General features: G+C 48.4%; 1 protein-coding gene across 1 annotated transcript in view; it reads left to right on the top strand.

Moving 5' to 3' along the window:
- The window catches only part of DPY19L3 (dpy-19 like C-mannosyltransferase 3), a 2,003,695-nt gene that overhangs the window by 95,395 nt on the left and 1,883,028 nt on the right, over positions 1–25,272 (top strand). The gene's annotated exons all lie outside the window — the stretch shown is intronic.

Below are 25,272 nucleotides of genomic sequence, written 5' to 3'. Positions count from 1 at the left end.
TGGCGGCGGCGACAAATTCCAAGTGTCAGAGGTTCACTAGCAGGTTCCCGCAGCCGAGGAGCATGGGAGATGCATTCTCGTTCCCATGGGAGGGACTTTTCCTATACGCTTTCCCTTCGTTGCCACCCTTGCTACAAGTGTTCAACACACTGAGACAGTGTCACTGCAGGATGCTACTCGCTCCTGCGTGGCCGTGTCAAATCTGGTATCCAGACCTGCTACGTCTGTTGGCGGCTCTGTCCATCTGGCTGCCATTATTTCCGGTCCTTCTCTCCAGAAAGGGAGAGGCGATTCTGCACCATGACCCAGTATCGCTGAACCTCAGGGCCTGGCTCCTGCAGCCCTAGAGTTTGGACATTATTCTTTACCTGCAGTGTATAAGGACATCCTGGCCAAGGCCAGAGCCTCTTCAACGTTGACATGCTACGGCCATAAGTGGAAGCGTTTCTCCATGTGGTGCCAGGCTTAGAAGATTACCCCTCTGCATGTCACAGCTCTACAGATCCTACCACACCTGCTTTCCTTTGCCAAGGCTGGACTGGCCAATTCTTCTATCAAGGTGCACCTGGCTGCCATATCCCGTTATACAAGGGCACCGGGTGGGCCTTCCCTGTGATCACACAGAATTGTCAAGGAGTCCCTCAAAGGACTCTTCAGTTCTCTTCTGCCGGTGAAGGCTCCTGCCCCTGCTTGGGAACTCAATGTGATCTTGACTAAGCTCATGGGGGTGCCCTTTGAGCTGATGCATCAGGCCCGCTCAAGTTTCTATCAGGAAGACATCTTTCTTCATGGCAATTACCTCAGCCAGGCGGGTTGGGGAGATCCAGGCCCTGTCTTGCAAGCAGCCGCACTTAACCTTCCACGCTTCAACGGCGGTTCTGCATACACACCCCTCCTTTATGCCGAAGGTGCCGTTGGAGTTCCACCTGAACAAGCCTTTGATGTTGCCTGTCTTCTTCCCGAGTCCATCGTTGCCGGAGGTGAGGGCCTTGCATTCGCTGGACGTTGCTCGTGACTTGAACTTTTACGTGACACTCACCAAGAGCTTTCGGATGATTTCTCAGCTGTTCATCAATTTTGGACCTGTGAAGCACGGAAAACCTTGTCCAAGGCTTCCATCTCCAGGTGGATCTCCGGCTGCATCATGCACGGTCATCACCTGGCTAACAGGCCGCTGCTGGGCCAGCCGGGAGCCCAGTCCACCAGAGCCATTGCAGCAACAACTGTGTTTACCTCTGGTATGCTCGACATCTGCAGGGCTGCTACGTGAAGGTCCACACACCTTCACGAGGTTCTACTGTGTCGACAGGGATTCCAGGGAGGAGTCCCTGGTCGGCCAAGCAGTGCTGCACAACCTGTTCATTTGAGGTGAGTGTGTTCCAGGGCTGAGTGTTTATTGCTTCTGTTGAGCCTTGCCACCTCCGTGGTTGTGTTTATGTACTGCTGTGTAATCGTTATTCATGAGCATGTGAATCCATGCCAGACCCCAAGCTGGAGAAGGTTTCAGGCATGGGTCTGGCATGGATTCACATGCAAACCCTCCCTCCTTCCCCTCTGAGGCTCTTCTTGGTTCCTACTGCCACTTTAAGTGCTTACCAAATCTGAAGATGCCCACCAGGGATGGATCTTAGGGAGAGTACTGTCATTGGATGGGGGCAATATGACCCAGAGGACAGTGATTGGTTTAGAGGAGAAAAACAGTTTTAAAGCGGAAGTGAAACTTTTTTCTTTTACTGAGGATTCCCAGCCTGACGACAGGGAATATTCATGAGCGTGTAAATCCACGCTAGACCCATGCTTGAGAGCAATAGTTGCACTTAAGTAACTTAAACCTTAGTAGTTATAACAGGATGTGAGGATTAAGGCAATTGAGTGAGATGTTAATACCAGGACTGCCCACAACGCACATGTGTCAACACATCCCATTGCATTTGAAAGATGCTCTTTCATTCTTGCTTTTTTTTTGCATTCTGGAACATGAAGTCCTGTATTTAGAAAGGTCAACGCAGAACTAAAAGTCCCACAATGCAAAGAACCAGCCTGTCTCAGTACCTCTTGATTGAATTGAAGTATGCTAAGGGTGTATATGCTTACCAGATCCATTGGGGAGTGAGCACTGTAAAAACATTACAAAAGGCATTCATTTCAGGAAGCCCCTATGTTTATCCAGCTGTACTGATTTGAATATAATATTTTATGTTTTAAATGGGTGTAATCCGCTTCAGACTGTTGTTTGCTCCGTTCAGAATTCCAGGCAAAACTCTCGGCAGTAGACAGATACTGCTCAGACATGACTGTGGCACTTCAGATAAGCCTTTGTTGTTCAAACCTAAGCTGCCCTTTAGACAACAGGACATTACACAAATAATATAGTGATTTGAAAAATGTGTCACATAATGCTAAAAAATATTTAAGTGGGGGCCCATTGAATATCTCCCATCCCCATTTTTACAGATATCATCACAGAAATCATTTGCGAAGTGCCGCCCTATTCATGGGATGTCTATACCGGGTCTCCATTTGATTGAGACTCTCACAAAAGAAGGCACAGCCTGATATGTGAATTCCTGTAAATTTGTTTAAATAATATGTAATTAATAATATACTTCTATTTTCAAATAAATGATGGAACATTTACCAGTTCCCTCTAGTTTTAGGGAATTGGATACTGGATGCCACAATTTAAGTACCCAGTACACCAAACTCAGAAGTCCTTAACTACAGTATATGGACAACAGGTGGGTGTGGTGTTCGATTCTCTAAAATAAAAAACGAGTCACCACCTTTAAATAACCCAGTCGGGGAGCACAAGCTCTTTTTTTACAATAAGTTTTTTATTTTTTATGTATTTTTTTAGATCATTGAATCTATTAATGGGGAAAGAAATTGATCTTCCAGAAACAATAGCCTATGTCCTGAAGATGGCCCAATACTCGAAGTAGTGACCACCCCAGACAAGGGTGGTACATTTCCAAGGGCCGAAACATATGTCGACCGAAAAAGGAAACCCTATGTATTTTTCCTATGTCATACATACATAAATGATCAACTGTTATGCTTGAAGAAGACCAAATTTGATTTACCCCGTTATTGTACAAGTCTTTGTCGTATGAAAGGTATGAATGATAATCAAAGGATCAAACGTTGAAATTTATTTTAACATGTTTTTATTAAAAAACTATTAAAGAGAAATTTGTTCTGCATGAAAAGCTTTGTGCTCAAATAACTGCCCCCATCCAGGTGATAGCTCTACCTACCAATACGGTAGTTTCACCATACTCCACCCTGTTGTACATACAGGACCTCTAGAGAGGGGTAGTCAATCTCCCTCTGGGAAGAGACAAATTGCGGGGGGATAGCTCAGGGGCAACGTGCTCGCCTTGGAAGCAAGACGACATGGAGCAGCACAGGTTCGATACCCATGTCCACGCTTAGAAACCTCTGGGTATTAAGCGCATTATAAATAACCCATCATATCAGGCCATTGATTCTCTGTTTCACACAATGAGGGCACCATTAACGGATCAGAAACCTCACCAGCCCCTACATCCTTACCATTCCTATATTCATCTGTTGCAACTTCCATATAGCCATTAGAAATGTTGGCTATCTGGGACTAGCAATGTTAACATAGACCCCTGTTAATGGATGTCCTGTCCTCTATGGCGGGGGTCAGACACGATGGGATCTGTTCCATGTCATTTCACTGATACCCGTTTTTACGACAGGTGTTTTGACATGGAGTTTTTGCTGAATAAAACTCATTGAAATCTTTTTTTTTCTTATTATTGGGGGGGGGTTCCCGGCCCAAGCCCCATCCTCTACCTATTTTTTGTTATTCCTGACCCCCCAACCCTTTATATACCCTTCCCCTCCCCCCCTCCCCAAAAATAAAATCAAAATATTTTTTCGGCAACAACTTGTCGTAAAAATGGGTGTCGATGAAAGGACGTCGTACCATGGGATCACGCTTTCCATGTCCCTAGGGGGTGTTCAGCGTACCGGGCTCACCTGCCTATTCTCCAAGGGGATTGGCTCCCCCTTGTGCAGAGGGGACAATGGATTCGTCACAACTACCAAAAAAGAAAGGCCGGGGCAATAAGAGAAAAATGAAGGCAACAATTCAAAAGGAAAGTGAGGATTTCTTCAAGCCGACAGAAAACAGGAATGAAATTGAGCATGCATTGGGGGAGTCGCCACGAGTTCAAGGTGTGGATCTGGTGGAAAAGGTGTACCAAGTATCTGATAAGGGGCTTGCAGCACATTTAAATTCCAATCCTTACAAAAGCAAGGACAATCGCAAAAGGAGACCAACATCATGAGAATGACCCAGTCAATTGGAATGATTCCTTTCGAAGGGATTGTGTCCTCCGACGTATTCCTCATCTTAGATATATCCTTCCAGCTCTGTTGGCCTCAGAAAAATTTTTCTCTAGAGGGCGCTGCGCGTCGACGTCCCTCGAGTCGATGTCCTTCGACAGCCGCCGTATCGACGCTCGACGTCATCCTGCCTATAAAGGCCGCGCGCAGCGTCCGTTGCTCAGTTCCGTTTTTCCGCGCTACTCGGTGCCTCGGAATACCGTTGCTCAGTTCTTAGTCAGAATAATCCTATTTACCTCGAGTTATTCGATCCGTACTCGATGGCTTCCTCGTCGGAACCGACAACTCCTCGATCCGGCTTCAAAAAATGTCGAGATTGTGGGAAAAAGATGTCGTTGACCGATCCTCACAGAAATTGTCTGTGGTGCTTGGGAGCCGAACACCATTGTTCGGAGTGCGAGGACTGTATGTCCATGACAGCTAAGGCCCTGAAGGAGCGTAGGGGGAAGCTGGAGAAAGGCAAGACTTTTAAAGCTTCTTCTTCGTCGACGAAGTCGAGACATTCGTCTCCTCGTCACCATTCGCGCTCCAGGTCTCGGAGTGGGTCTCATCACTCCTCGAGATCGAAGCACTCGAAGAGGAGACGTCGAAGATCCCCTTCTCCGTCTTCCTCTTCCTCTGTTTCGCCAAAAAGAATCCCTTGCCCCACGAAACATAGTTCCCGGGCTGAATGGGAGGAATTCAGAAAAAATATGATGAGCGTCTTCGAGAAAGCGGCCTCGACCCCCTCGAAGACTGCCGAGAGCGATGCTCTTGTCGAAAGACCCGAAGGTCAAAAACGCTGCGAGTCGCAGTACCCGGCGAAAGAAACCTCTCGAGCGCGTCTCGAACCCTCGAGTAGGACTATGACCTCCAAACCTTCCTCGAAGGTTCCGTCGACGCCGTCGACGAAGGTTCCGTCGACGTCTAGGTCGATGTCTTCGACGCCGTTGTCGAAGGGACCTTCGACACACGGGTCTGTCGACTCGACGCCGGCCTCGACACCGGCGTCGACGCCGAGAAAAGTCACGGTGACCACACATCCAGTGACGATCCCCAGGCCCTCGGCGTCGATATTGTCTAGTAGAATTCCAATTCTGTCGAGGTCCTCGAGGCCTCCACCTCTGTTTTTCGACGCCACGCCCGAAGCCTTCGACGTCGGCGTCGACGACATCGACGTTTTCGAGGCCAATAATGACAAGTTCGGCACCCTCTGCCTTGGAAATGGGATTTACTCCCTTTATGAGTTCAGAACAATTGAGAACTATATCCTCAATTTTAGAAGAGGGTGATTTGTCTGAACAAGACACATTTGAGTTACAGGGACCTGTAACCCCAGTTAGAGAGGAATTTTCCTCTGAAGAGCGCAGATTAAAGGATCTTCATGATTCTTTACATGAGGCAAGTGGGTTAGACACTTCCCCTGAGGTGGATTTTGCTAAGCCAGAACCGGGGGAGCATGCTGAAACCCCCTACAGAGCCTTAATGGCTAGGATTACAGAGTTCCTGGGGTGGTCTGCACCTTCACAATCTTTCCAACAAGATGACCTCACGGATATTCTTGACAAAGGCCCACAAGAGGATCCGGTGGTGCCCTTTCATAAAGCTCTTCAGAGAAAGATCATGACAAACTGGGAAACCCCAGATGTAATACCAGCAGTAAATAAAAAATTGTCTGCAAAGTACAGGGTATCTTCCACAGACCCAGAGTTTTTGTCTAAACATCCATCCCCAGAAAGTCTGGTGGTGCAAGCAGCATCCTCTACCGATGTCAAGACGGCTTATCCTACAGTCCCACAGGACAGGGACGATAAAAAATATGATGCTATGGCAAAGAAAGTCTTTTCAGCATGTAGCATGGCGTTAAAGTCGGTTAATGCTACGTGCACCCTTGCTAGGTTCAGCCATACACTTTGGGAGTGTGCTTCTACAGCGGCTGACTGCATCCCGGAGGGAGAAGAAAGGGATGCGTTCCTGAATATTATACAGGACGGTAAAGACGCTATGTGCGAATCCCTCCAGACGGGCATTGATTCGGCTGACAGTATCAGCAGAGCAATGGCGGCAAGTACATCAACCAGGAGGTTCGCTTGGTTGAGAAAGTCGGGTTTTGCCCCAGATGTGCAAGCCAGGCTCTTAAACATGCCATTCGATGGCTCTTCTTTGTTCGGGAAAAAGGCGGATGACAGTTTAGAGAAACTGCAAACTTCAAAAGCAGCAGCAAAATCCCTAGGAGCTGCAATCCGTCAGACTCCTTTTCGTCCCACAGGAACCTCTGCGAGGGGCAAGTCCTTTCGCTTCTACTCCGCATTCGGAAGAGGTAGAGGACGACCAGCTCAAAGGGGTCAAAGAAGAACTACCCGAGGTGGACGGGGTAGATATTCTAAAGCCGCAGCAACAGCAGGTGCCTCTTTACCATCGGCATCTGCATCAGCCGCCCCAAAACCACTCTGAGGACTCCCCTCACAGGACACCTGTAGGAGGCAGGTTGACTCAACATCTGACGGTATGGCAGGCTATCACGTCAGATGCTTGGGCATTGGAAACAGTCGCCCAAGGTTACTGCCTGCCTTTCCTACGTATACCTCAGAGTCATCCACCGGGGATCAGCTCTCAGAAAGCTCCAGATCCGCTCCTCTTGCAGGAAATCTTGGACCTGTTAGAGAAAGGTGCCATAGAACCGGTACCTGTAGCGGAGAGGAACAAGGGCTGGTACTCCCCTTACTTTCTCATTCCAAAGAAAGACGGAGGACTGAGACCCATCTTGGACTTGCGAGAATTGAACAAATTCCTCAGGAAAGACAAATTCAAGATGGTCACTCTTTCTCCGATCCTCCAGGACCTTCAGTTTCAGGACTGGTTGGTATCTCTGGACCTTCAGGACGCTTATTTCCATGTGCCTATCCATCTCAAACACAGGAAATACCTGAGGTTCGCAATTGGCAACTCTCACTATCAATTTCGAGTACTGCCATTTGGGCTGACCTCCGCCCCGAGGGTCTTCACCAAGTTAATGTCGGTAGTGGCTGCAAGTCTAAGGAGGGAAGGGATTCACGTCTACCCCTACCTGGACGATTGGCTGATCAGGGCTGTTTCTCCGGAGCAAGCTCAGATCCAGCTAAATCACGTGTGCTACTCCCTTCACAAACTGGGCTTCTCCCTCAATTTAAAGAAGTCTCAAATGATACCATCGCAGAGACTCCAGTTCATAGGAGCGATCCTGGATACTTCCCTGGGAAAAGCCTCGCCACCAGAGGTGAGGGCTCAAGATATTCTACAGATGGTTACCAAGTTCCAACATGCCCAACGTCTCCCAGCCTTCGACTTTTTGAGGTTGCTAGGCCTCATGGCATCCTGCATTTTCCTTGTGCCAGAGGCTCGCCTGAGAATGAGATCCCTCCAGTGGGCACTGAGGACTCAGTGGTCACAATTCTCAGGGAGAATGACAGATCTTCTTCAGGTTCCCGGCAGGGTGGCTCGAGACCTTCAGTGGTGGGCCTGTCAGGAGAACATTCTGAAAGGAGAACAGTTTTGACCACCCTGGCCGGAGATAACAGTAGTCACGGATGCCTCACTCACGGGGTGGGGAGCCCACGCCAACGACTTGACCATCAGCGGTCGTTGGTCTCCATCGGAGTCCAGACTACACATCAACCTGTTAGAGCTGAGAGCCATCAGACTTGCGTTGAAGGCTTTCCTGCCAGCTGTACAAGGGAAGAACGTCCTGATAATGACGGACAACACGGTGGCCATGCATTACCTCAACAAAAGAGGAGGCGTAGGATCACTACCCCTGTGCAGAGAGGCGATGCAGCTCTGGTTTTGGGCAATCCAAGAAGGAATCTCTCTTTCGGCAGTTCACCTAGCCGGAGAGAAGAACTTGACAGCGGACGCTCTGAGCAGGCAGAACACAGTCTCCCACAAGTGGGAGCTAGCTCAGGAAGTCCTTCAAGAGATCTTCGCCCTTTGGGGAACCCCTCAGGTAGATCTGTTCGCCACCAGCCTAAACAGGAAATGCGACCTGTTCTGCTCAAGGGAATTTCCTCCGAGAGGAGCTCTGGGAGACGCGTTCATAGTGGACTGGGAGTTTCCGCTTCTGTACGCGTTCCCACCGGTCCCTGTCATTCCTCAAATGATCAGGAGGTTGAGAAGATTCCGGCGAACCATGATCCTAATTGCCCCGGATTGGGCCAGGAGAACGTGGTACCCAGACCTTCTAGACTTGTCCATCTGCCCTCCAATTCGACTTCCTCTCAGAGAGAACCTACTCTCACAGAAGGGAGGTCAGGTTCTCCATCCAGACATCAAAACCCTCAACCTTCACGCTTGGCTTCTGAACGGCTGAGGTACAAGGATTGGGACCTCCCTGATGATGTTATGGAGGTGTTGCTTTCGGCAAGGAGGCCAGCAACAAAGTCTTTATACCGCTGCCGTTGGAACAGATTTTGCAGCTGGTGTAGAGAACAGAATATCGACCCATTTTCATGTGGTACACCAATGGTTTTGTCCTTCCTACTATATTTGGCAAATTCAGGCCTTCAAGTTGGCACCATTAAGGGCTATCTCGCAGCGCTATCTATCTTTAAGCGTACTGCGGAAGAACCATCCTATTTCAAATTACCCTTGGTAATACAGTTTCTAAAGGGGTTAACCAATGTTTATCCCCCAAGACCATTCCAAGTTCCCCTATGGGATTTAAACTTAGTACTAACTTTCCTGATGGGTACACCTTTCGAACCTCTCCATTCGAAGGGATTGTGTCCTCCGACGTATTCCTTATCTTAGATAGAAATCCTTCAGCTTTGCTGGCCTCGGAAAATTTTTTCGCCAGAGGGCGCTGCGCGTCGATGATCGCCGAGTCGATGACCCTCGACGGCCTCCGTGCCGACGTCGACGTCATCCTGCCTATAAAGGCCGCGCGCAGCGTCCGTTGTTCAGTTCCGTTTTTCCGCGCTTCGTTGTGCCTCGGAACACCGTTGCTCAGTTCTCGATATAATATCTAACCTCGATATCGATGGCATCCTCCTCCGACCCGACGACCCCTCGGTCCGGTTTCAAAAAGTGCCGAGACTGCGGGAAGAAAATGTCGTTGACGGACCCTCACAGGGTCTGTTTGTGGTGTCTGGGAATCACGCACCAGAGTTCGGAGTGTGAGGAATGCCTTTCCATGACGGCGAAAGCCTTGAAGGAGCGTAGGGGGAAGCTCGAGAGAGGTAGGTCAACTTTAACTTCCTCGAAAGCTTCTTCGGTAGAGTCGAGACGTTCGTCTCCTCACCATAAAAAACACTCTCGTTCTAGATCACGAAGTGGCTCCCACCACTCGTCGACATCGAGACACTCGAAGAAGAGACGTAGGAGATCCCCTTCGTCATCTTCGTCGAGTTCTCCTGAGAGAGTTCATTGCCCCACAAAACGCAGCTCGCAAGCTGAGTGGGAGGAATTCAGGAAAAAGATGCTAAGCGTCTTCGAGAAAGCGGCCTCGTCCCCCTCGAAGACAGCTGAGGGTGATACCCCGGGTAAAAAACCCAAAAAATCTAAACGCCGCGAGTCGCAGTACCCGGCGGAAAAGTCAACCCGAAAGCGCCTCGAGCCATCGGGAGATAAAGCATCATCGACGCCATCGTCGAAAACTCCTTCGAAACAGAGGTCGGCGCCATCGACGCCGTTGTCGAAGGATTCATCGGCGCATCAGTCGATCGAGTCGACGCCGACGTCGACGCCGATATCGACGCCGGTGAAGGAAAGAACCACGGCTACTCCACAGCCAACGGTTAGACAAAAGACCTCCGACTCGACGCCGAGAACGTCGACGTCGTTCTCGAGCAGGACTCCGATCCTTTCGAGTTCCTCGAGGCCTAGTACACATTTCTCGACGCTTTTCACGGCGCCTTCGAGTACTTTCACGTCGGTGTCGACGACATCGACGTTTTCAAGGCCTGTGATGATGGCTCCTTCTGCATTGGAAATGGGGTTTATACCATTCCAAAAACCAAAGTATCCCCCTTTAACCTCGATTTTTGAGGAAAGGGAGGATTCAGACCAAGATATTGATTTACAGAGGACCACATCACCAGAGCCAGAGACTTTCGCCTCTGAGGAAAGAGGATTAAAAAAAATCTTCAGGATGCACTTCAGGAAGCTAGTGGCTTGGACACTTCTCCTGAAGCAGAATTTATCAAACCAGACCCAGGAGAACATGCGGAGACTCCATATAGAGCTCTGATGTCTAGAATCATAGAATTTATGGGTTGGTCTGCACCTTCTCCTGCCTTTCAGCAGGATGACCTCACTGACATACTGGACAAGGGCCCACAGGAGGATCCTGTGGTTCCATTTCACTCTGCTCTACAGAGAAGGATTTTGACAAACTGGGAAACGCCGGAAATTATCCCGGCAGTAAATAAAAAACTGTCAACAAAATACAGGGTGGCTAGTTCTGACCCTGAATATTTGTCAAAACACCCTACTCCTGAGAGCTTAGTTGTACAGGCTGCAACCTCATCAGGCAGCACATCTGCATACCCCACTGCTCCGCAGGATAGGGATGACAAAAAGTATGATGCCATGGCTAAGAAGGTTTTTTCTGCCTGTAGCATGGCGTTAAAGTCTATTAACGCGACCTGTACGCTCGCTAGGTTCAGCCACACCCTTTGGGAGTGCGCTTCATCAGCGGCTGACTGCCTCCAAGAAGGAGAGGAAAGGGACGCATTTTTAAACATCATCAGGGATGGTAAAGATGCGATGTGCGAGACCCTACAAACTGGCCTAGATTCTGCTGACAGTATCAGCAGGGCCATGGCGGCAAGTACCACAATCCGCAGGCATGCGTGGTTGAGGAAGTCTGGTTTTGCCTCTGACGTGCAGACCAGGCTTTTGAATATGCCCTTTGACGGTTCTACCCTCTTTGGAAAGAAGGCGGATGACAGTTTGGAGAAACTGCAAACGTCCAAGGCAGCAGCCAAGTCATTGGGAGCTGCTATCCGTCAGAATACCTTTCGTCCTTCGGGATCATCGTGGAGAGGACGGTCCTTTCGTTACTATTCCTCATATGGAAAGGGCAGAGGACGACCGGCTCAAAGAGGCCAAGGAAGATTTACCCGTGGTGGACGGGGTAGGGGAAAGAAAGCCGCACCCGCAGGAGCAGGAGCCACTTTACCTTCGGCAACTGCATCAGCCGCTTCAAAACCACTCTGAGGTCTCCCCTCACAGAACACCAGTAGGGGGCAGGTTAACTCACCATCTGACGGAATGGCAGGCTATTACGTCAGATGCTTGGGCTCTGGAGACAGTGGCCCAAGGTTACTGCCTGCCCTTCCTACATATCCCTCAGAGTCATCCACCGGGGAACAACCCTTTGAAGCTTCCAGATCCGCTCCTCTTGCAGGAGGTTTTAGACCTGCTAGAGAAAGGTGCCATAGAACTGGTACCTGTAGCGGAAAGGAACAAGGGTTGGTACTCCCCCTACTTCATAATACCGAAGAAGGACGGAGGACTGAGACCCATCTTAGACTTACGGGAATTGAACAAATTCCTCCGAAAGGACAAGTTCAAGATGGTGACTCTCTCTCAGATCCTTCAGGCCCTCCAGCTTCAGGACTGGTTGGTATCTCTAGACCTCCAGGACGCTTATTTCCATGTGCCGATCCATCCCAGGCACAGGAGATACCTGAGGTTCGCAATTGGCAGCTCTCATTATCAATTTCGAGTTCTGCCATTTGGGCTAACCTCCGCCCCGAGGGTCTTTACCAAGCTAATGTCGGTTGTGGCTGCAAGTCTAAGGAGGGAAGGGATTCATGTCTACCCTTACCTAGACGATTGGTTGATCAGAGCTGTATCTTCGGAACAGGTTCAGAGACAACTAGATTATGTTTGCCACTTCCTTCACAAGCTGGGCTTCTCCCTCAATTTAAAGAAGTCACAGATGATACCATCACAGAGACTCCAATTCATTGGAGCAGTCCTGGACACTTCCCTGGGAAGAGCCTTGCCACCAGAGGTGAGGGCTCGAGATATTCTGCAGATGGTCATCAGATTTCAGAATGCCCAATATCTCCCAGCCTACGACTTTCTGAGGTTGCTAGGCCTCATGGCATCCTGCATATTCCTCGTGCCGGAGGCTCGCCTGAGAATGAGATCCCTCCAGTGGGCACTGAGAACTCAGTGGTCACAGTTCTCAGGAAGGATGACAGATCTCCTTCGGATCCCGGTCAAAGTAGCCCGAGACCTTCAGTGGTGGGCCTGTCGGGAGAACATCCTGAAAGGAGAAATGTTTTGGCAACCATGGCCGGAGATAACAGTAGTCACGGATGCCTCACTCACGGGGTGGGGAGCTCACGCCAACGACTTGACCATCAGCGGTCGTTGGTCTCCATCGGAGTCCAGACTACATATCAACCTGTTGGAGCTGAGAGCCATCAGACTAGCGCTGAAGGCTTTTCTGCCGTCTGTACGGGGAAGAAACGTCCTAATAATGACGGACAATACAGTGGCCATGCACTACCTCAACAAAAGAGGAGGCGTAGGCTCACTACCACTGTGCAGAGAGGCGATGCAGCTCTGGTTTTGGGCAATTCAGGAAGGAATCTCTCTATCGGCAATTCACCTAGCCGGAGAGAAGAACTTGACAGCGGACGCTCTGAGCAGGCAGAGCACAGTCTCTCACGAGTGGGAGATAGCTCAGGAAGTCCTTCAAGAGATCTTCGCCCTTTGGGGAACCCCTCAAGTGGATCTGTTCGCCACCAGTATCAACAGGAAGTGCGACAGATTTTGCTCAAGGGAATTTCCCCCGAGAGGAGCTCTAGGAGATGCGTTCGTAGTGGACTGGGAGTTCCCACTTCTGTACGCGTTCCCTCCGGTCCCTGTCATTCCTCAAATGATCAGGAGGTTGAGAAGGTTTCGGAAGACCATGATCCTAATTGCCCCGGATTGGGCCAGGAGAACGTGGTACCCGGACCTTCTAGACATGTCCATCTGCCCTCCAATTCGACTGCCATACAGAGAGGATCTTCTCTCGCAGAAGGAAGGTCAGGTTCTCCATCCAGCCATCAAGACCCTCAACCTTCACGCTTGGTGTCTGAAAGGTTGAGGTACAAGGATTGGGACCTTCCGGATGATGTTATGGAGGTGTTGCTTTCGGCCAGAAGGCCGGCAACTAAAACTCTATACCGCTGCCGTTGGAACAAATTTTGCAGCTGGTGCAGAGAAAAGAATATTGAACCCTTTTCTTGTGGTACACCTATGGTGTTGTCATTCTTACTTTACCTGGCTAATTCAGGCCTACAGGTTGGCACAATTAAGGGCTATCTCGCAGCGCTATCAATCTTTAAGCGCACTGCAGAGGAGCCTTCATACTTCAAAATTCCATTGGTAATACAATACCTAAAAGGATTAACTAATGTTTATCCCCCGAAACCTTTTCAAGTTCCCTTATGGGATTTAAACCTAATTTTAAACTTCCTAAAGGGTGCCCCTTTTGAACCACTACACTCTTGTTCATTGAAGCTTCTCACCCTCAAAACTGTTTTGCTAATAGCATTGACATCTGCTAGAAGGGTTAGCGAGTTGCAAGCCTTATCGTGTAAACCTCCACATACAATCTTTTACAAGGACAAAGTTGTTCTTCAGGTGAAGCCTAACTTCCTCCCGAAGGTAGTCTCGGAGTTTCACATCACTCAGAAGATTATATTACCTTCTTTCTACCCTCCTCCTCATCCGGGGAAGGAGGAAGAGAGACTGCACAGGCTGGACCCTAAGCGAGCCTTGAGCTTTTATATCAGCAGATTGGCTAAGATCAGACAAGCAGACCAACTCTTTGTAGGTTATGCAGGACATAAGTTGGGCCTTCCAATAACAAAACAAACCATCTCCAGATGGATTATTTTAGCCATTCTGGAGTGCTACAAATTGGCAGGAAAGGAGCCTCCTCAAAATCTAAGGGCTCATTCTACCAGGGGTATCGCAACATCCTCAGCCCTTCAAAGAGGGGTGCCAATTCGAGATATATGTGCGGCTGCCACATGGTCGTCCGCACATACATTTACCAAATTCTATAGCCTGGATTCCTCCTCTAGTCAAGAAACTAGATTCGGCAAGGCTGTGTTACACTCTGTCCATTCTGGAAGGGTAACATAACTTTTATTACTCCCGCCTCCAGTCACAATACCACTGCTATGGGAGTCTATCTAAGATAAGGAATACGTCGGAGGACACAATCCCTTCGAAGAACTAGTTACTCTTACCTTGTAACGTTCTTTCGATGGGATGTTCCTCCGACGTATTCCTTATCGACCCTCCCATCCATCCCCGCAGTATGACTTCCTGTGGGTTTGCAGCCTATGCTCCTTCAAGGTGATTAGTCTAATCCAAAAACATTACTGGGGACTACAAAACGGAACTGAGCAACGGACGCTGCGCGCGGCCTTTATAGGCAGGATGACGTCGACGTCGGCACGGAGGCCGTCGAGGGTCATCGACTCGGCGATCATCGACGCGCAGCGCCCTCTGGCGAAAAAATTTTCCGAGGCCAGCAAAGCTGAAGGATTTCTATCTAAGATAAGGAATACGTCGGAGGAACATCCCATCGAAAGAACGTTACAAGGTAAGAGTAACTAGTTCTTCTTGTTCGTTAAGATTCCTTACCCTTAAAACTGTTTTATTAATAGCACTTACATCTGCTAGAAGGGTGAGCGAATTACAAGCTCTTTCTTGTAAACCCCCTCATACAATCTTTCACAAAGACAAAGTTGTCCTGCAAGTGAAGCCTAATTTCCTCCCAAAGGTAGTTTCTGAATTCCATATCTCTCAGAAGATTACCCTACCATCTTTCTATCCTCCTCCTCACCCGGGGAAAGAGGAAGAGAGGTTACACAGACTAGACCCTAGGAGGGTTTTAAGTTTTTACATTAGTAGACTAGCCAGGATAAGACAGGCAGACCAGCTGTTTGTAGGTTACGCAGGTCACAAGCTGACACAGCCAGGTCCTAAGATAAGATTTTCCTATTTACGATCAAGACCAAGTGCATCGACAGCACAGACCCCTTACAATGAAGCGGGAGCCGTTGTCAATCACTAGAGTTCTGGGAACAGATGGGACCATACCATTACAATGGGACATGCTAGGACGCTCTCTACACCAGGCCAACTAGATTGGTCATTGCTACAAGCCTCTCTTTGTTCTGCAAGATCTGGAGCGAGTGGAATGATCACTCTTTAGCACTCAGATTTAAATTGTTGTCTGGAAAAAGTAGAAAAGGCAGCCACTTAATCACTAACATGAATACATTTCCTAAATTGCAGTACTTTTGCCCTGCTTTGTATTGAGGAGCCTGGTTTACTCATCCATTCTGTGTGGATGACTACCTATGTTCTGAAATATTAGCAAAGAGGGAAGCGAAAGGGTGCCCAAGGGGAGACTATGAACTTTCTTGTGAAAGTTACTGGCGTGAGTGGGAACATTTTTATATCTGACCAGAAAGAAGGGTTTCATAGGGCCTCATTGTGAAGGTGGCGGTAAGGGGTTAACGGCGATGGTAATGGTGCCGGTGCTGTTAACTCCTTACCGCCACATTAGAAGGTACTTTAGCGTGTCCCGGTAAGGGCGGCTGGTTTTTTCAGGCGCCCTTAGTGGGAGCCGCTAAAGTACCAGCATGCTAATAACAGGGCCGTTATTAGCATGATCCCCATTCCCATTGAGCCCTATGGGGGCTCAAATGGGAATGGGGAAGTACCGGGTCCGGGTTCCTTGAATGAGGAATTACCGGGCCCTCCAAGGTTGGAATAGCCTGGTAATTCCCCATTCAGGGAACTCGGACACGGTATGCGGTAATGGGGTAGCCATGGTGCTAATAGCACCATGGCTACCTCCAACCTCGGAATGAGGCCCATAGCCTTCAACATTTAGTGGGGGTGTGGGGGAACTTGAGATGGGGAAAGGTACTAATTAATATCTACTAGAACCATTTGGCTTCTGGTATAGAATCTATAGTTAATGCATTTAGTGAGGTCCTAGTTGATTGTTATGCAGAGTGGCATGCAGACAGTCATCATTGCATGGGATATGGACAGTAATTGTGAATTAGCAGATAAACTGCTGCTCAGGCCCACAGATTTGACATGGCCATATCAAACTAAACACAGCCTGGAAAGAAGCATGCAGTGGAAATCTTTGGCTAATCTTTGGGATTGGACCACGTTACAAAAACATCAAAATGAGAAAATGATAACTGAACCCACTTTGAGATGAAGGAATAGCTGCTCTGCCATTGATTGATGTCTAAGTATCATCTACAGTGCGGTCCCCGGTAGAAAATTTTAAATACGATCATGATTAACACTAGTGTGCATGCTTGTTTAGTTCTACCAGTCCAAATCCCAAGGCTAATTCACAAAAAAGGGCCTTCCATCTAGCGTGTTGTGTACCTGGAAAAATTGTCACACAGTGATTTGGCATCACAGGAATATTTAATCTTTTTCTTATTTGCTCCCACGTAAAAATAATGGCATTTCCACCTGGTCAAAGGACGTGCTTCACAATCCTAGGCACTTTCGCCGCACAATTAAAGATTTTGTAAATGCTATCGCCCAAAAAGACAGTTGTGTGTAAAAATATTAATTCACCTTCACACTGATGCTGGGGGGGGGGGGTGGCTTTTATAAAGAAAGAGCTAAAACACGAAACAAGAAGACTAAATGACTACAAGAGGAACATTGTGAAATCTTTTTGAGATCCATTAGATCCGCTAAACAGAGATATAAAAACTGGATTATACATTGTACACATGTATAATCAGGCTAGGCAATACATGCTAAAATGCCTGTGCGCGAAAACAGGAGCCGATTTAGGACATATACAATAACCCAAAATGAACATCAATTAAACCAATATTGGAAGAAACGTGGATTAAACACCTTAGTGAAAGTTACTTGTGCATGTTCCATCGGCCTAGTTCTTTACTTTAATGTAGAAATCTCGGACAATTGGAAGGTCAAATTCTCATAAAGCCTTGTGAAATCCAAGAAATCTAAAGCTGCGAGGACTGATAGTCTACCTAATTTTTACAATAAAGATCCTGACTACTGGGCCCCCGGTCCTGCCACACTTATTTACCAACATTATAATTCCTTTGTGGATGCCCCCTACTTGGTCAAATGCTTTCATAGTCCCAATCCATAAAAAAGGGAATAGGAGGATTCTGGTGAATTCTGCCCTATATCCCTTCTGGATGTGGCTAGTAAAGTTTCCAAGACTATTCTATTGAGAGAATTTGAATCTTCGGCCTATAATATTGGTAGAATAGCTAAATACCAGTTTTTTTTTTTAGAAAATACCTAGGTGCTACCCTAAATGGCCTGATGCTAGTAGTCTTGCAGAACACGTCACAGGTCTCTCAGTTTAAGCAAATCTATATGGCTAGCATTGATTTATCCTCAGCTTTCGATGAGGTGGACAGATTACTATTATGGAAGAAACTGCAGCTATGGAATATACCACAGGGCATATTGATGTGGTCACTGATATTTCATGACCACAAACTCTACAAATTAGAATCAACAGAGAGGGCAAGGTATCGTCCCTCATTAACGCAACGAGAGAGCATGCCAAGGATGTGTCCTGGCACCAATCATGTTCAACCTGCGTCGCTGAGATATTGAAGCAATCTGGAAGTATATTAGTCATAATCCTATTAAAATGGGGTCTTGTACCTTTTTTGACTCTACAGCTATTGGCCTTCAGCACATGCGAGATGCCTTTACGAAATTTGCAAGTGAAAATGAGTTAATCATAAATTCTGCTGAATCAAAAGTCTTGATTTTTCTAAAAACTCAAAAAACTAAAATAGTCGATGGCCCATCAGGAACAAGTCCATTTTAAGAACAAAACATTTGACTTTTCTATTATTCACTTTATCTAATTTGGAGAAAATCTTACACATTAAAAGAAATGAGACAAATCCTTTATTAACTCAGCTAAAGAGAATAACATTTAAATATTGTACATTTTCTTCATTTCTGCTAATTAGATTTTATAACCTGAAAATAATTCCAAATTTAATGTATGGATTAGAATTAAAAACTGTAAGATGTTCAATTTATTAGATGTTTAGATATTTAAATCAGCATTCTGGAGGTTCCAAGATGGCAGACGACTAGTGAACATCGTGTCGCCCGAGCTCCCCGTACGGCATCGCCCCTGACGGGCCCAGCAGACCCTCAGCAGTGATCGCCAGCCCTCCCCGGCTGATCTTTCTTTGCGCCGTCTGCGCCCCTTGGAGCGCTGCGGCTGAGCACCGTGGCTAGCGGACTGGTGGGCTTGTGGTAAGCGGGAGCAGGACGTTTCTCCGGAGAGCTCTGCTGGGCCGTCGGGAGTTTCGGCACGCGGAGCACTGGAGGCGTCGCTCCCCCGGCGAGACTTGGACCGCGGAGGCAGCAAGAGGCGGGCCGGCATTCTGCTGAAGGTGAGTGCCGGGGGGTTTGCCAAGGAGCCCTCTCCACTTCCCATCCCCCCCGCTCCCGCCCAAGCGGCTGCAGAGGTGCGGGGTCTGGCACCTTTCCCCAAGCGGTGATCTGAGGCGTGGGAGAAGCGGCCTCAGGGTGGAGATCATCGGCCACAAGCTGCGCCTAGAAGGGGGACGGCCCCGGATCTGGGGGCAAGGCCCCAGGAGAACAGACAGAGGGGCCCATTGCGCATCGCGGAGAGCATTGCTGTCGGGCGTGCCTCCTATCAAGTAAGGAGTGAGGGAGGGGGGACCCCGGAGGGTGGAAGGCAGTCTCAGCTAAACTCAGAGGGAGAAGGGGTCCCCTCCGGGGCTCCCCCCCGACCAGATCGGTGCCACATTGGAGGACTTCAGAGGGACATCTACCAACACATTAATATTTGGACTGGACCAGGCCTTTGGAAAGGCTCAGGTCTCCTGGGGCCCTACCACACTTGAAGAAAGGAGGCACTAGCTACAGGGTCCGAGCCAGGAAGATCCCACATCATAGCAAGGAGGTTTTGGTCAGAGTGGGCCAGCCCCCACCCCGCCCGCACAACCCTCTTCTCCACTGTTTTTCATAATGTCCAGGAATAGGGTCAAGGACCCCCCAATGGCAGCAAAGAACTCAAAGAAAGTGGTCTTGAGAGATGGAGGAGGAGGGGGGGTCCCCCAGGAGATGAAGGCGCAGGAGATTCGACGCAGAGCACCATACAGACCCCACAGGATGCATTCGTTACGCATGGAATGCTCAAGCAATTCCTGGCGGAAATGGTTGATAAAATTACGGCAGCCGGTCAAAGACAGATGGACACCCTGAGGGAGGACTTAGCGGAGGGTCTCAGGGAAATCAAGAGAGATATTAACAAAGTGGAGGAGAGCGTGGACATTAACGAACGAGCGATACAAGAGATAACAGAAGACACACGGAAGACCAAAAACTTCTTGGAGACCCTAGCGGTGGCAACCCAAAATCTGGAACTGCAGGCAGAGGAGTTGTGAATCGTTCCAGGCGCATCAGCATCCGGGTTAGGGCTCTCCCGGAGACCGTCCTGACCCAGGATCTTGCGCAAACGCTAACAGCCATATTCACGGGCCTTCTCAAAGATGAGTCCGGTTTGGATCTCCAATTTGACAGAGTTCACAGGGTGGGGCCTCCTCGGCATGAACCCGGTGCTAGGCCAAGAGATGTATTAGTAGCTTTCCACAGTTTTGCTGAGAAGGAGAAGATTATGCAAAAGGCCAGGAAGGCTGGCAAAATCACCTATAATGGCTCTGAGATTTCCCTATTTCAAGACTTACCACAGGTGACGTTAGCTAAAAGAAGGCAAATGTTTCTGGTCCTGAAACACCTGAGGGCGCAACAAATAAAATATAGTTGGTCCCACCCGTTCGGTCTGTCCTTTACCTGGCAAGGCAGGCAACAAAAGAGAACGACATGCGAGCAGGGTTTAGATCTGCTGGGTATAGAAGAGCAGCAATTGTCAGACACCGCTGGGACAATAGCCAGCCGTAAAGCACCCAAATCGTGGGAATGGTCCACAGTGAGCTCTATGCGTCCAGCGAAACTCGATCGTCCATCAGCTAGTCACAATGGGCAGAGGCAGATCGCTCAGGGGGCTCAAAATGGCCAGCTTGTGACCCCCCCCACTGGACCCGCCTTTTCGCAGGAGGACAGAGGCTAGAGAAGCAGGTCAGCAAGTCCGGGGAGGGCACTTGCGAAATGGAAAGGAGCACCGTCACGGGCTAGCACTAGATTTATAATGGTGCAGGGGCAGGGAGAAAACCTTGGAATGGGATGGGCAAATCCTGCGTTGTTCAAAACTGGGGAAAATGTTAGGGCTCAGCTCTCGTGGGTATGATACGAGGGGGTCAGATTGCCAGTTGAGCTCCCCCAGGGGGGAAATGGAGGGGAGGAGGTTGTGGGGAGGGGGGTTAGCTCACTGATCCAGGAGAATGGAAACTTCAAGAGACCTATCAACCCTTACAATGAGTTCCCATCGACAACAGTCACCTGAGATCCAGGCCGGATTTTACTCTCATTAAATGTGAATGGGTTAAACTCTGCGCTCAAAAGGAAAAAAGTGGAGCGCGATGTTCGCAAGGAAAAGCCTCACGTGGTTACACTGCAGGAGACTCCTATTAGAAACCAAGACTCGCATAGAATTAGAATCTGGGGATACTCTAAGCTGCCTCAGGCCACTCAGTCCGTTAAAAGAAGGGGGGTGGTCATTGTTGTGCGAGATGGAGTGGATCTGACGGTTAAAGACTCACAGAGAGACTCACAAGGGAGGTATCTGGCAGTGATTTTGGGGGGCAGAGGGGAGGTCTACACAGTTGCAACAATTTATGTGCCCAACACCGGTCAGGACCCATTTATGATAAAAGTTCTCACCAAATTGAGCAATTTCACTGCTGGCCGTATCATTTTAACAGGGGATTTTAACATGGCATGGGAACCCCACAGAGATAGGGGTGGGGTGCTCTGAAGATCGCACTGTGGCCCCTCGGAGGTCTTAAAAGCGAAAATGAGGGAATTGGCGCTGGTGGATGCTTGGAGAGAAATTCAGGGACACACGCCCGGTTTCACGTTCTACTCCCATGCACATAACACACATTCACATATTGATTATGCCTGGGTATCTAGCTCTCTCTTAGGGAAGGTGCTAGACATCTCATTGGGTCGAATTTCGCTCTCAGACCATGCCCCAGTACTATTGGTGATCACTAGCCCAAAGGGGCCCCCGGGCTTGTGGAAATGGAGGTATACTACCACTCTCTTTAAAGACCCTATTCTGGCAAAGGAGGTTGAACAAGAGCTTGAAGACTTGGTCGCACATAATAGATGTGGGGACACCTCGCCACAGATATGGTGGGATGCCCATATAGTCACGATTAGGGGGAAAATCATAGCGATTAAAGCAAGACTGGAAAGGGAGATGCGACTGGACGAGGAGCGGTTGGGCAATAGACTTAAGGAAGCAATGGTACAGATGGCTGGGAAGCAAACGAGGGCTACTGAAAGAGAGGTTTGCAAAATTAGAGCCCAGCTGAACCTCATCCAATCCAGACAAGCAGAAAGGAACCTGCTTCGCCTGCAGCAAAAATATTATGTTAAAGCAAACAGAACAGATCGCCTCCTAGCCAGGATGCTCCGCAGAGAAGAAAGGGATAGAACGATCTTGAAAATCAGGGGAGAAGGGGCCCAGGCGCTCACCTCTAACACTGAGATAGAGAGGGAGTTCCGCTAATTCTACACAAACCTCTATACCTCATGCAAACCGGATTCTAGCGCACATGAGAGGTATTTAACAAGGGTCAATCTCCTAGCTAGAACAGAAGAAGACAGGGGAAGGTTGGAAGGGGAGATAACAGCAGACGAGGTCAGAAAGGTGGTGTCTACCCTAGCAACTAATAAAGCTCGGGGGCCGGATGGGTTTGTAGCTGAATTTTATAACTGCATAAGGAATTCCTGATGTTCCACCCCCCCGCCCCCCATCTCACTAGGCTGTTTAATCATATAGGAGAGACTGAGGTACTGCCAAAATCAATGAAGGAGGCAAAGGTGGTTCTTTTACATAAAAAGAAAAGGATCCGGTGCAGTGTGGGGCGTATCGTCCGATCGCTTTAATAAATGTCGACGCTAAGCTATATACTAAGGTGTTGGCATCAAGATTGGACTCTATTATGCCCACAATTGTCCAGGAAGATCAAGCGGGTTTTATAAGGGGTCACCAGACAGCCGATAACATGAGGAGGATAGTTCACCTGACGGAAAAAGCTCACAGGAGGGGGGGGTTCCGGCTTTCCTCCTGGCAATAGATGCTGTAAAGGCATTTGATCGGGTGGAGTGGAGTTTCCTCTTCGCCACGATGCATAGGATGGGGTTTGGCCCTAAATTTATAGTTTGGGTAATGGCCAATTATCAAAAACTGACCCTTAGGCTGGCAATTAATTGGAGTATATCAGGTCCGGTTCCGGTAGAGCGAGGTACCAAACAAGGCTGCCCACTCTCCCCACTGCTGTATGCTCTCCACTTGGAGCCTTTTTTAACAGCAATTAGGGAGGCAGTAAATATAAAGGGTATACCGTTTGTGGGACAAGAGCATAAAGTAGCTGCCTTTGCAGATGATTTGCTCCTCACGTTGGTAGACCCAAAGGTGTCTCTCTCAGCGCTCTACGAAGATCAATTTGGACAGGTAGCAGGGCTGATGATTGATGAATCCAAGTAAATCAGTAATTCTCAGTCTGGGGTTAGCACCATCCTCTGAGAGATACATCAAGAACACCTACACCTTCGGATGGGCTGCTAAGCACATTAAATACCTTGGAGTGTACCTTACCAGGACACTGGGAGAGCTATTTAGGGCAAATTGTGTTCCCCTGATACAGTAAATCCAATCAAAACTGGTTGACTGGGGTCCCCTAAACATTTCCTGTCTTCGACGCATTAATATACTAAAGATGGTGGTTCTACCCCAACTTCTGTATCACTTTAAGGCCCTTCCCACCATAGTCCCACATAGCTTCTTCAGGGCTCTGCACAAGATTACAAGCAGGTTTATATGGAACTGGAAGAAACCGAGGCTGGCAGCATCCCTTATGAGGACCCCTAGTCACCAGGGGGGAATGGGCGTGCCGGACTTTAGGGCGTACTATCTAGCTGCCCAAATTAGAATGATTAGAGACTGGCAGAAGGATGATCGTAAGAAACCTTGGAGATCAACGGATAGAGCGGTGGTGGCGGGGCAGCTGGAGGGAATGCTCTGGAAGCCGAGGTCAGATAGAACCCCTCTAATGTATGCAAGCGATCTTACATCGACTGTGGGAGTAGCGTGGGACTTGGCAGTGAAGGGATCCCATTTCACCACATTCCCCTCCCCATACACCCCTATATTCGAAAACCCACAATATACCCCGGGATGTCATAACACTGGATTTGATGCATGGTACCAGGGGGGATGTCGGATGCTACGGGATATGTATCAGGGGAGTAAAGTTAAGGATTTTGACAAGTGCAAGCTGGATTTCCATCTAGATGAGCGACATAGGTATGGCTATATACAACTGCGGAATTGGCTGTCTCACTCAGAGATGCGTCAAGCAGGCTCAAGACCGCTAACACCCTTCGAGAAGTACTTGGATACGCACTCGGGGGACAGGGGGGTTGGTGGCGTCCATTTATAAGCATATAAAGGAGGGGGAAGATCCCCCCGCCCAGGAAATACATGTAGAAGTGGCAGTTGGATACAGGGGCAGTTATCAGGTATTCAGAATGGCAACATTTGTGGACTCAAATACCGAAATTAACGAGGTCCCTCCAGATTCGGGAGATCTGGCTAAAGTTGATGGTTCAATGGCATCTAACCCCAGTCAGGTTAAATAAAATCTATCCGCTATCATCCCGGAGTTGCTGGAGAGATTGTGGGGGAATTGGCACATGGGCCCACATATGGTGGGAATGTCCAAAATTGTATACGTTCTGGGATCAAATACGGCAGGCTGTGGTTCACACTCTGGGGAATGTGGGTGCCAAGAATCGAGGACTGAACATGATGGGCTTGGGCGGAGTTTTGGGAGACATTCCCTCCAAGTCCCGTCGCAAGGTTTATGTTATAATGATGTTGTCGGCGGGCCTGGTGTTGATGCGTCGTTGGAAGTCCAAAGTGCCACATGAACATGAAGGGGTGACCAAAATGTGGGCAGTGCTAGCTATGGAATGGCTCACTTACTCAATACAAGGAGAACATATGAAGTTTAGGTCGGATTGGGCGGAATTGATAAACTATCTAAAGGAGGGAGCACGGAGAGCATGGTGCCCAAAGTCAATGATGCTGCTGGGAATTGTAGAACCTCAGGATGAGGCAGAACTGTAAGCGGAGCGTACCGCGAGCAAGTTGGAGTTGAAAACAAGTGGAACAGTTTCTCCTGGGTCGGAGAGGAGTGGGTGAGGGTGTGTGGGGGTGGGTGAATTCTTCATTAGTTGAAAGTGGTTTTCTTTCTCTTTTTTTTTTTATTTTGGTTTGTTTGTTGTGAGAATAAGAAATGCAAATAAAAATCAAGTTGAAAAAAAAAATCAGCATTAGGACTCCCATCTTCACTTCCTTTTTCAGTTTTACAGCATGAGCTAGGGCTGACATCCTTGAAGGGGAGGGATTAAGGAAGCAAGGTAAGGCTATTTGCAAAGCTTATATAACCACCCAAGAACTCATTCTTTAATGATCTAAAAATTCTAATTGAGGGAAAACCTGACCAATACCATAATGATTATGGGTGTAAAATGGTGGTGCTTCCTGTAGAACTGAAAGTAACAGCTAAGGATCTACTGAAGAACCCGATCACCTTTTTAAAAACATTTTTTTACTTGCACTGGGGAAAGACCAGTGACGGGTTACCAACCTGCACTCTTTTCAAAGAATATGAATGCTGAAAAAACAGGGAT

Source organism: Ambystoma mexicanum, chromosome 1q (genome assembly GCF_040938575.1).
Source record: "Ambystoma mexicanum isolate Mex_15411 chromosome 1q, UKY_AmexF1_1, whole genome shotgun sequence".
Classification (NCBI taxonomy): domain Eukaryota; kingdom Metazoa; phylum Chordata; class Amphibia; order Caudata; family Ambystomatidae; genus Ambystoma; species Ambystoma mexicanum.
The sequence above is the reverse complement of the archived record's forward strand: the minus strand, read 5'-3'. Positions and strand labels throughout refer to the sequence as shown.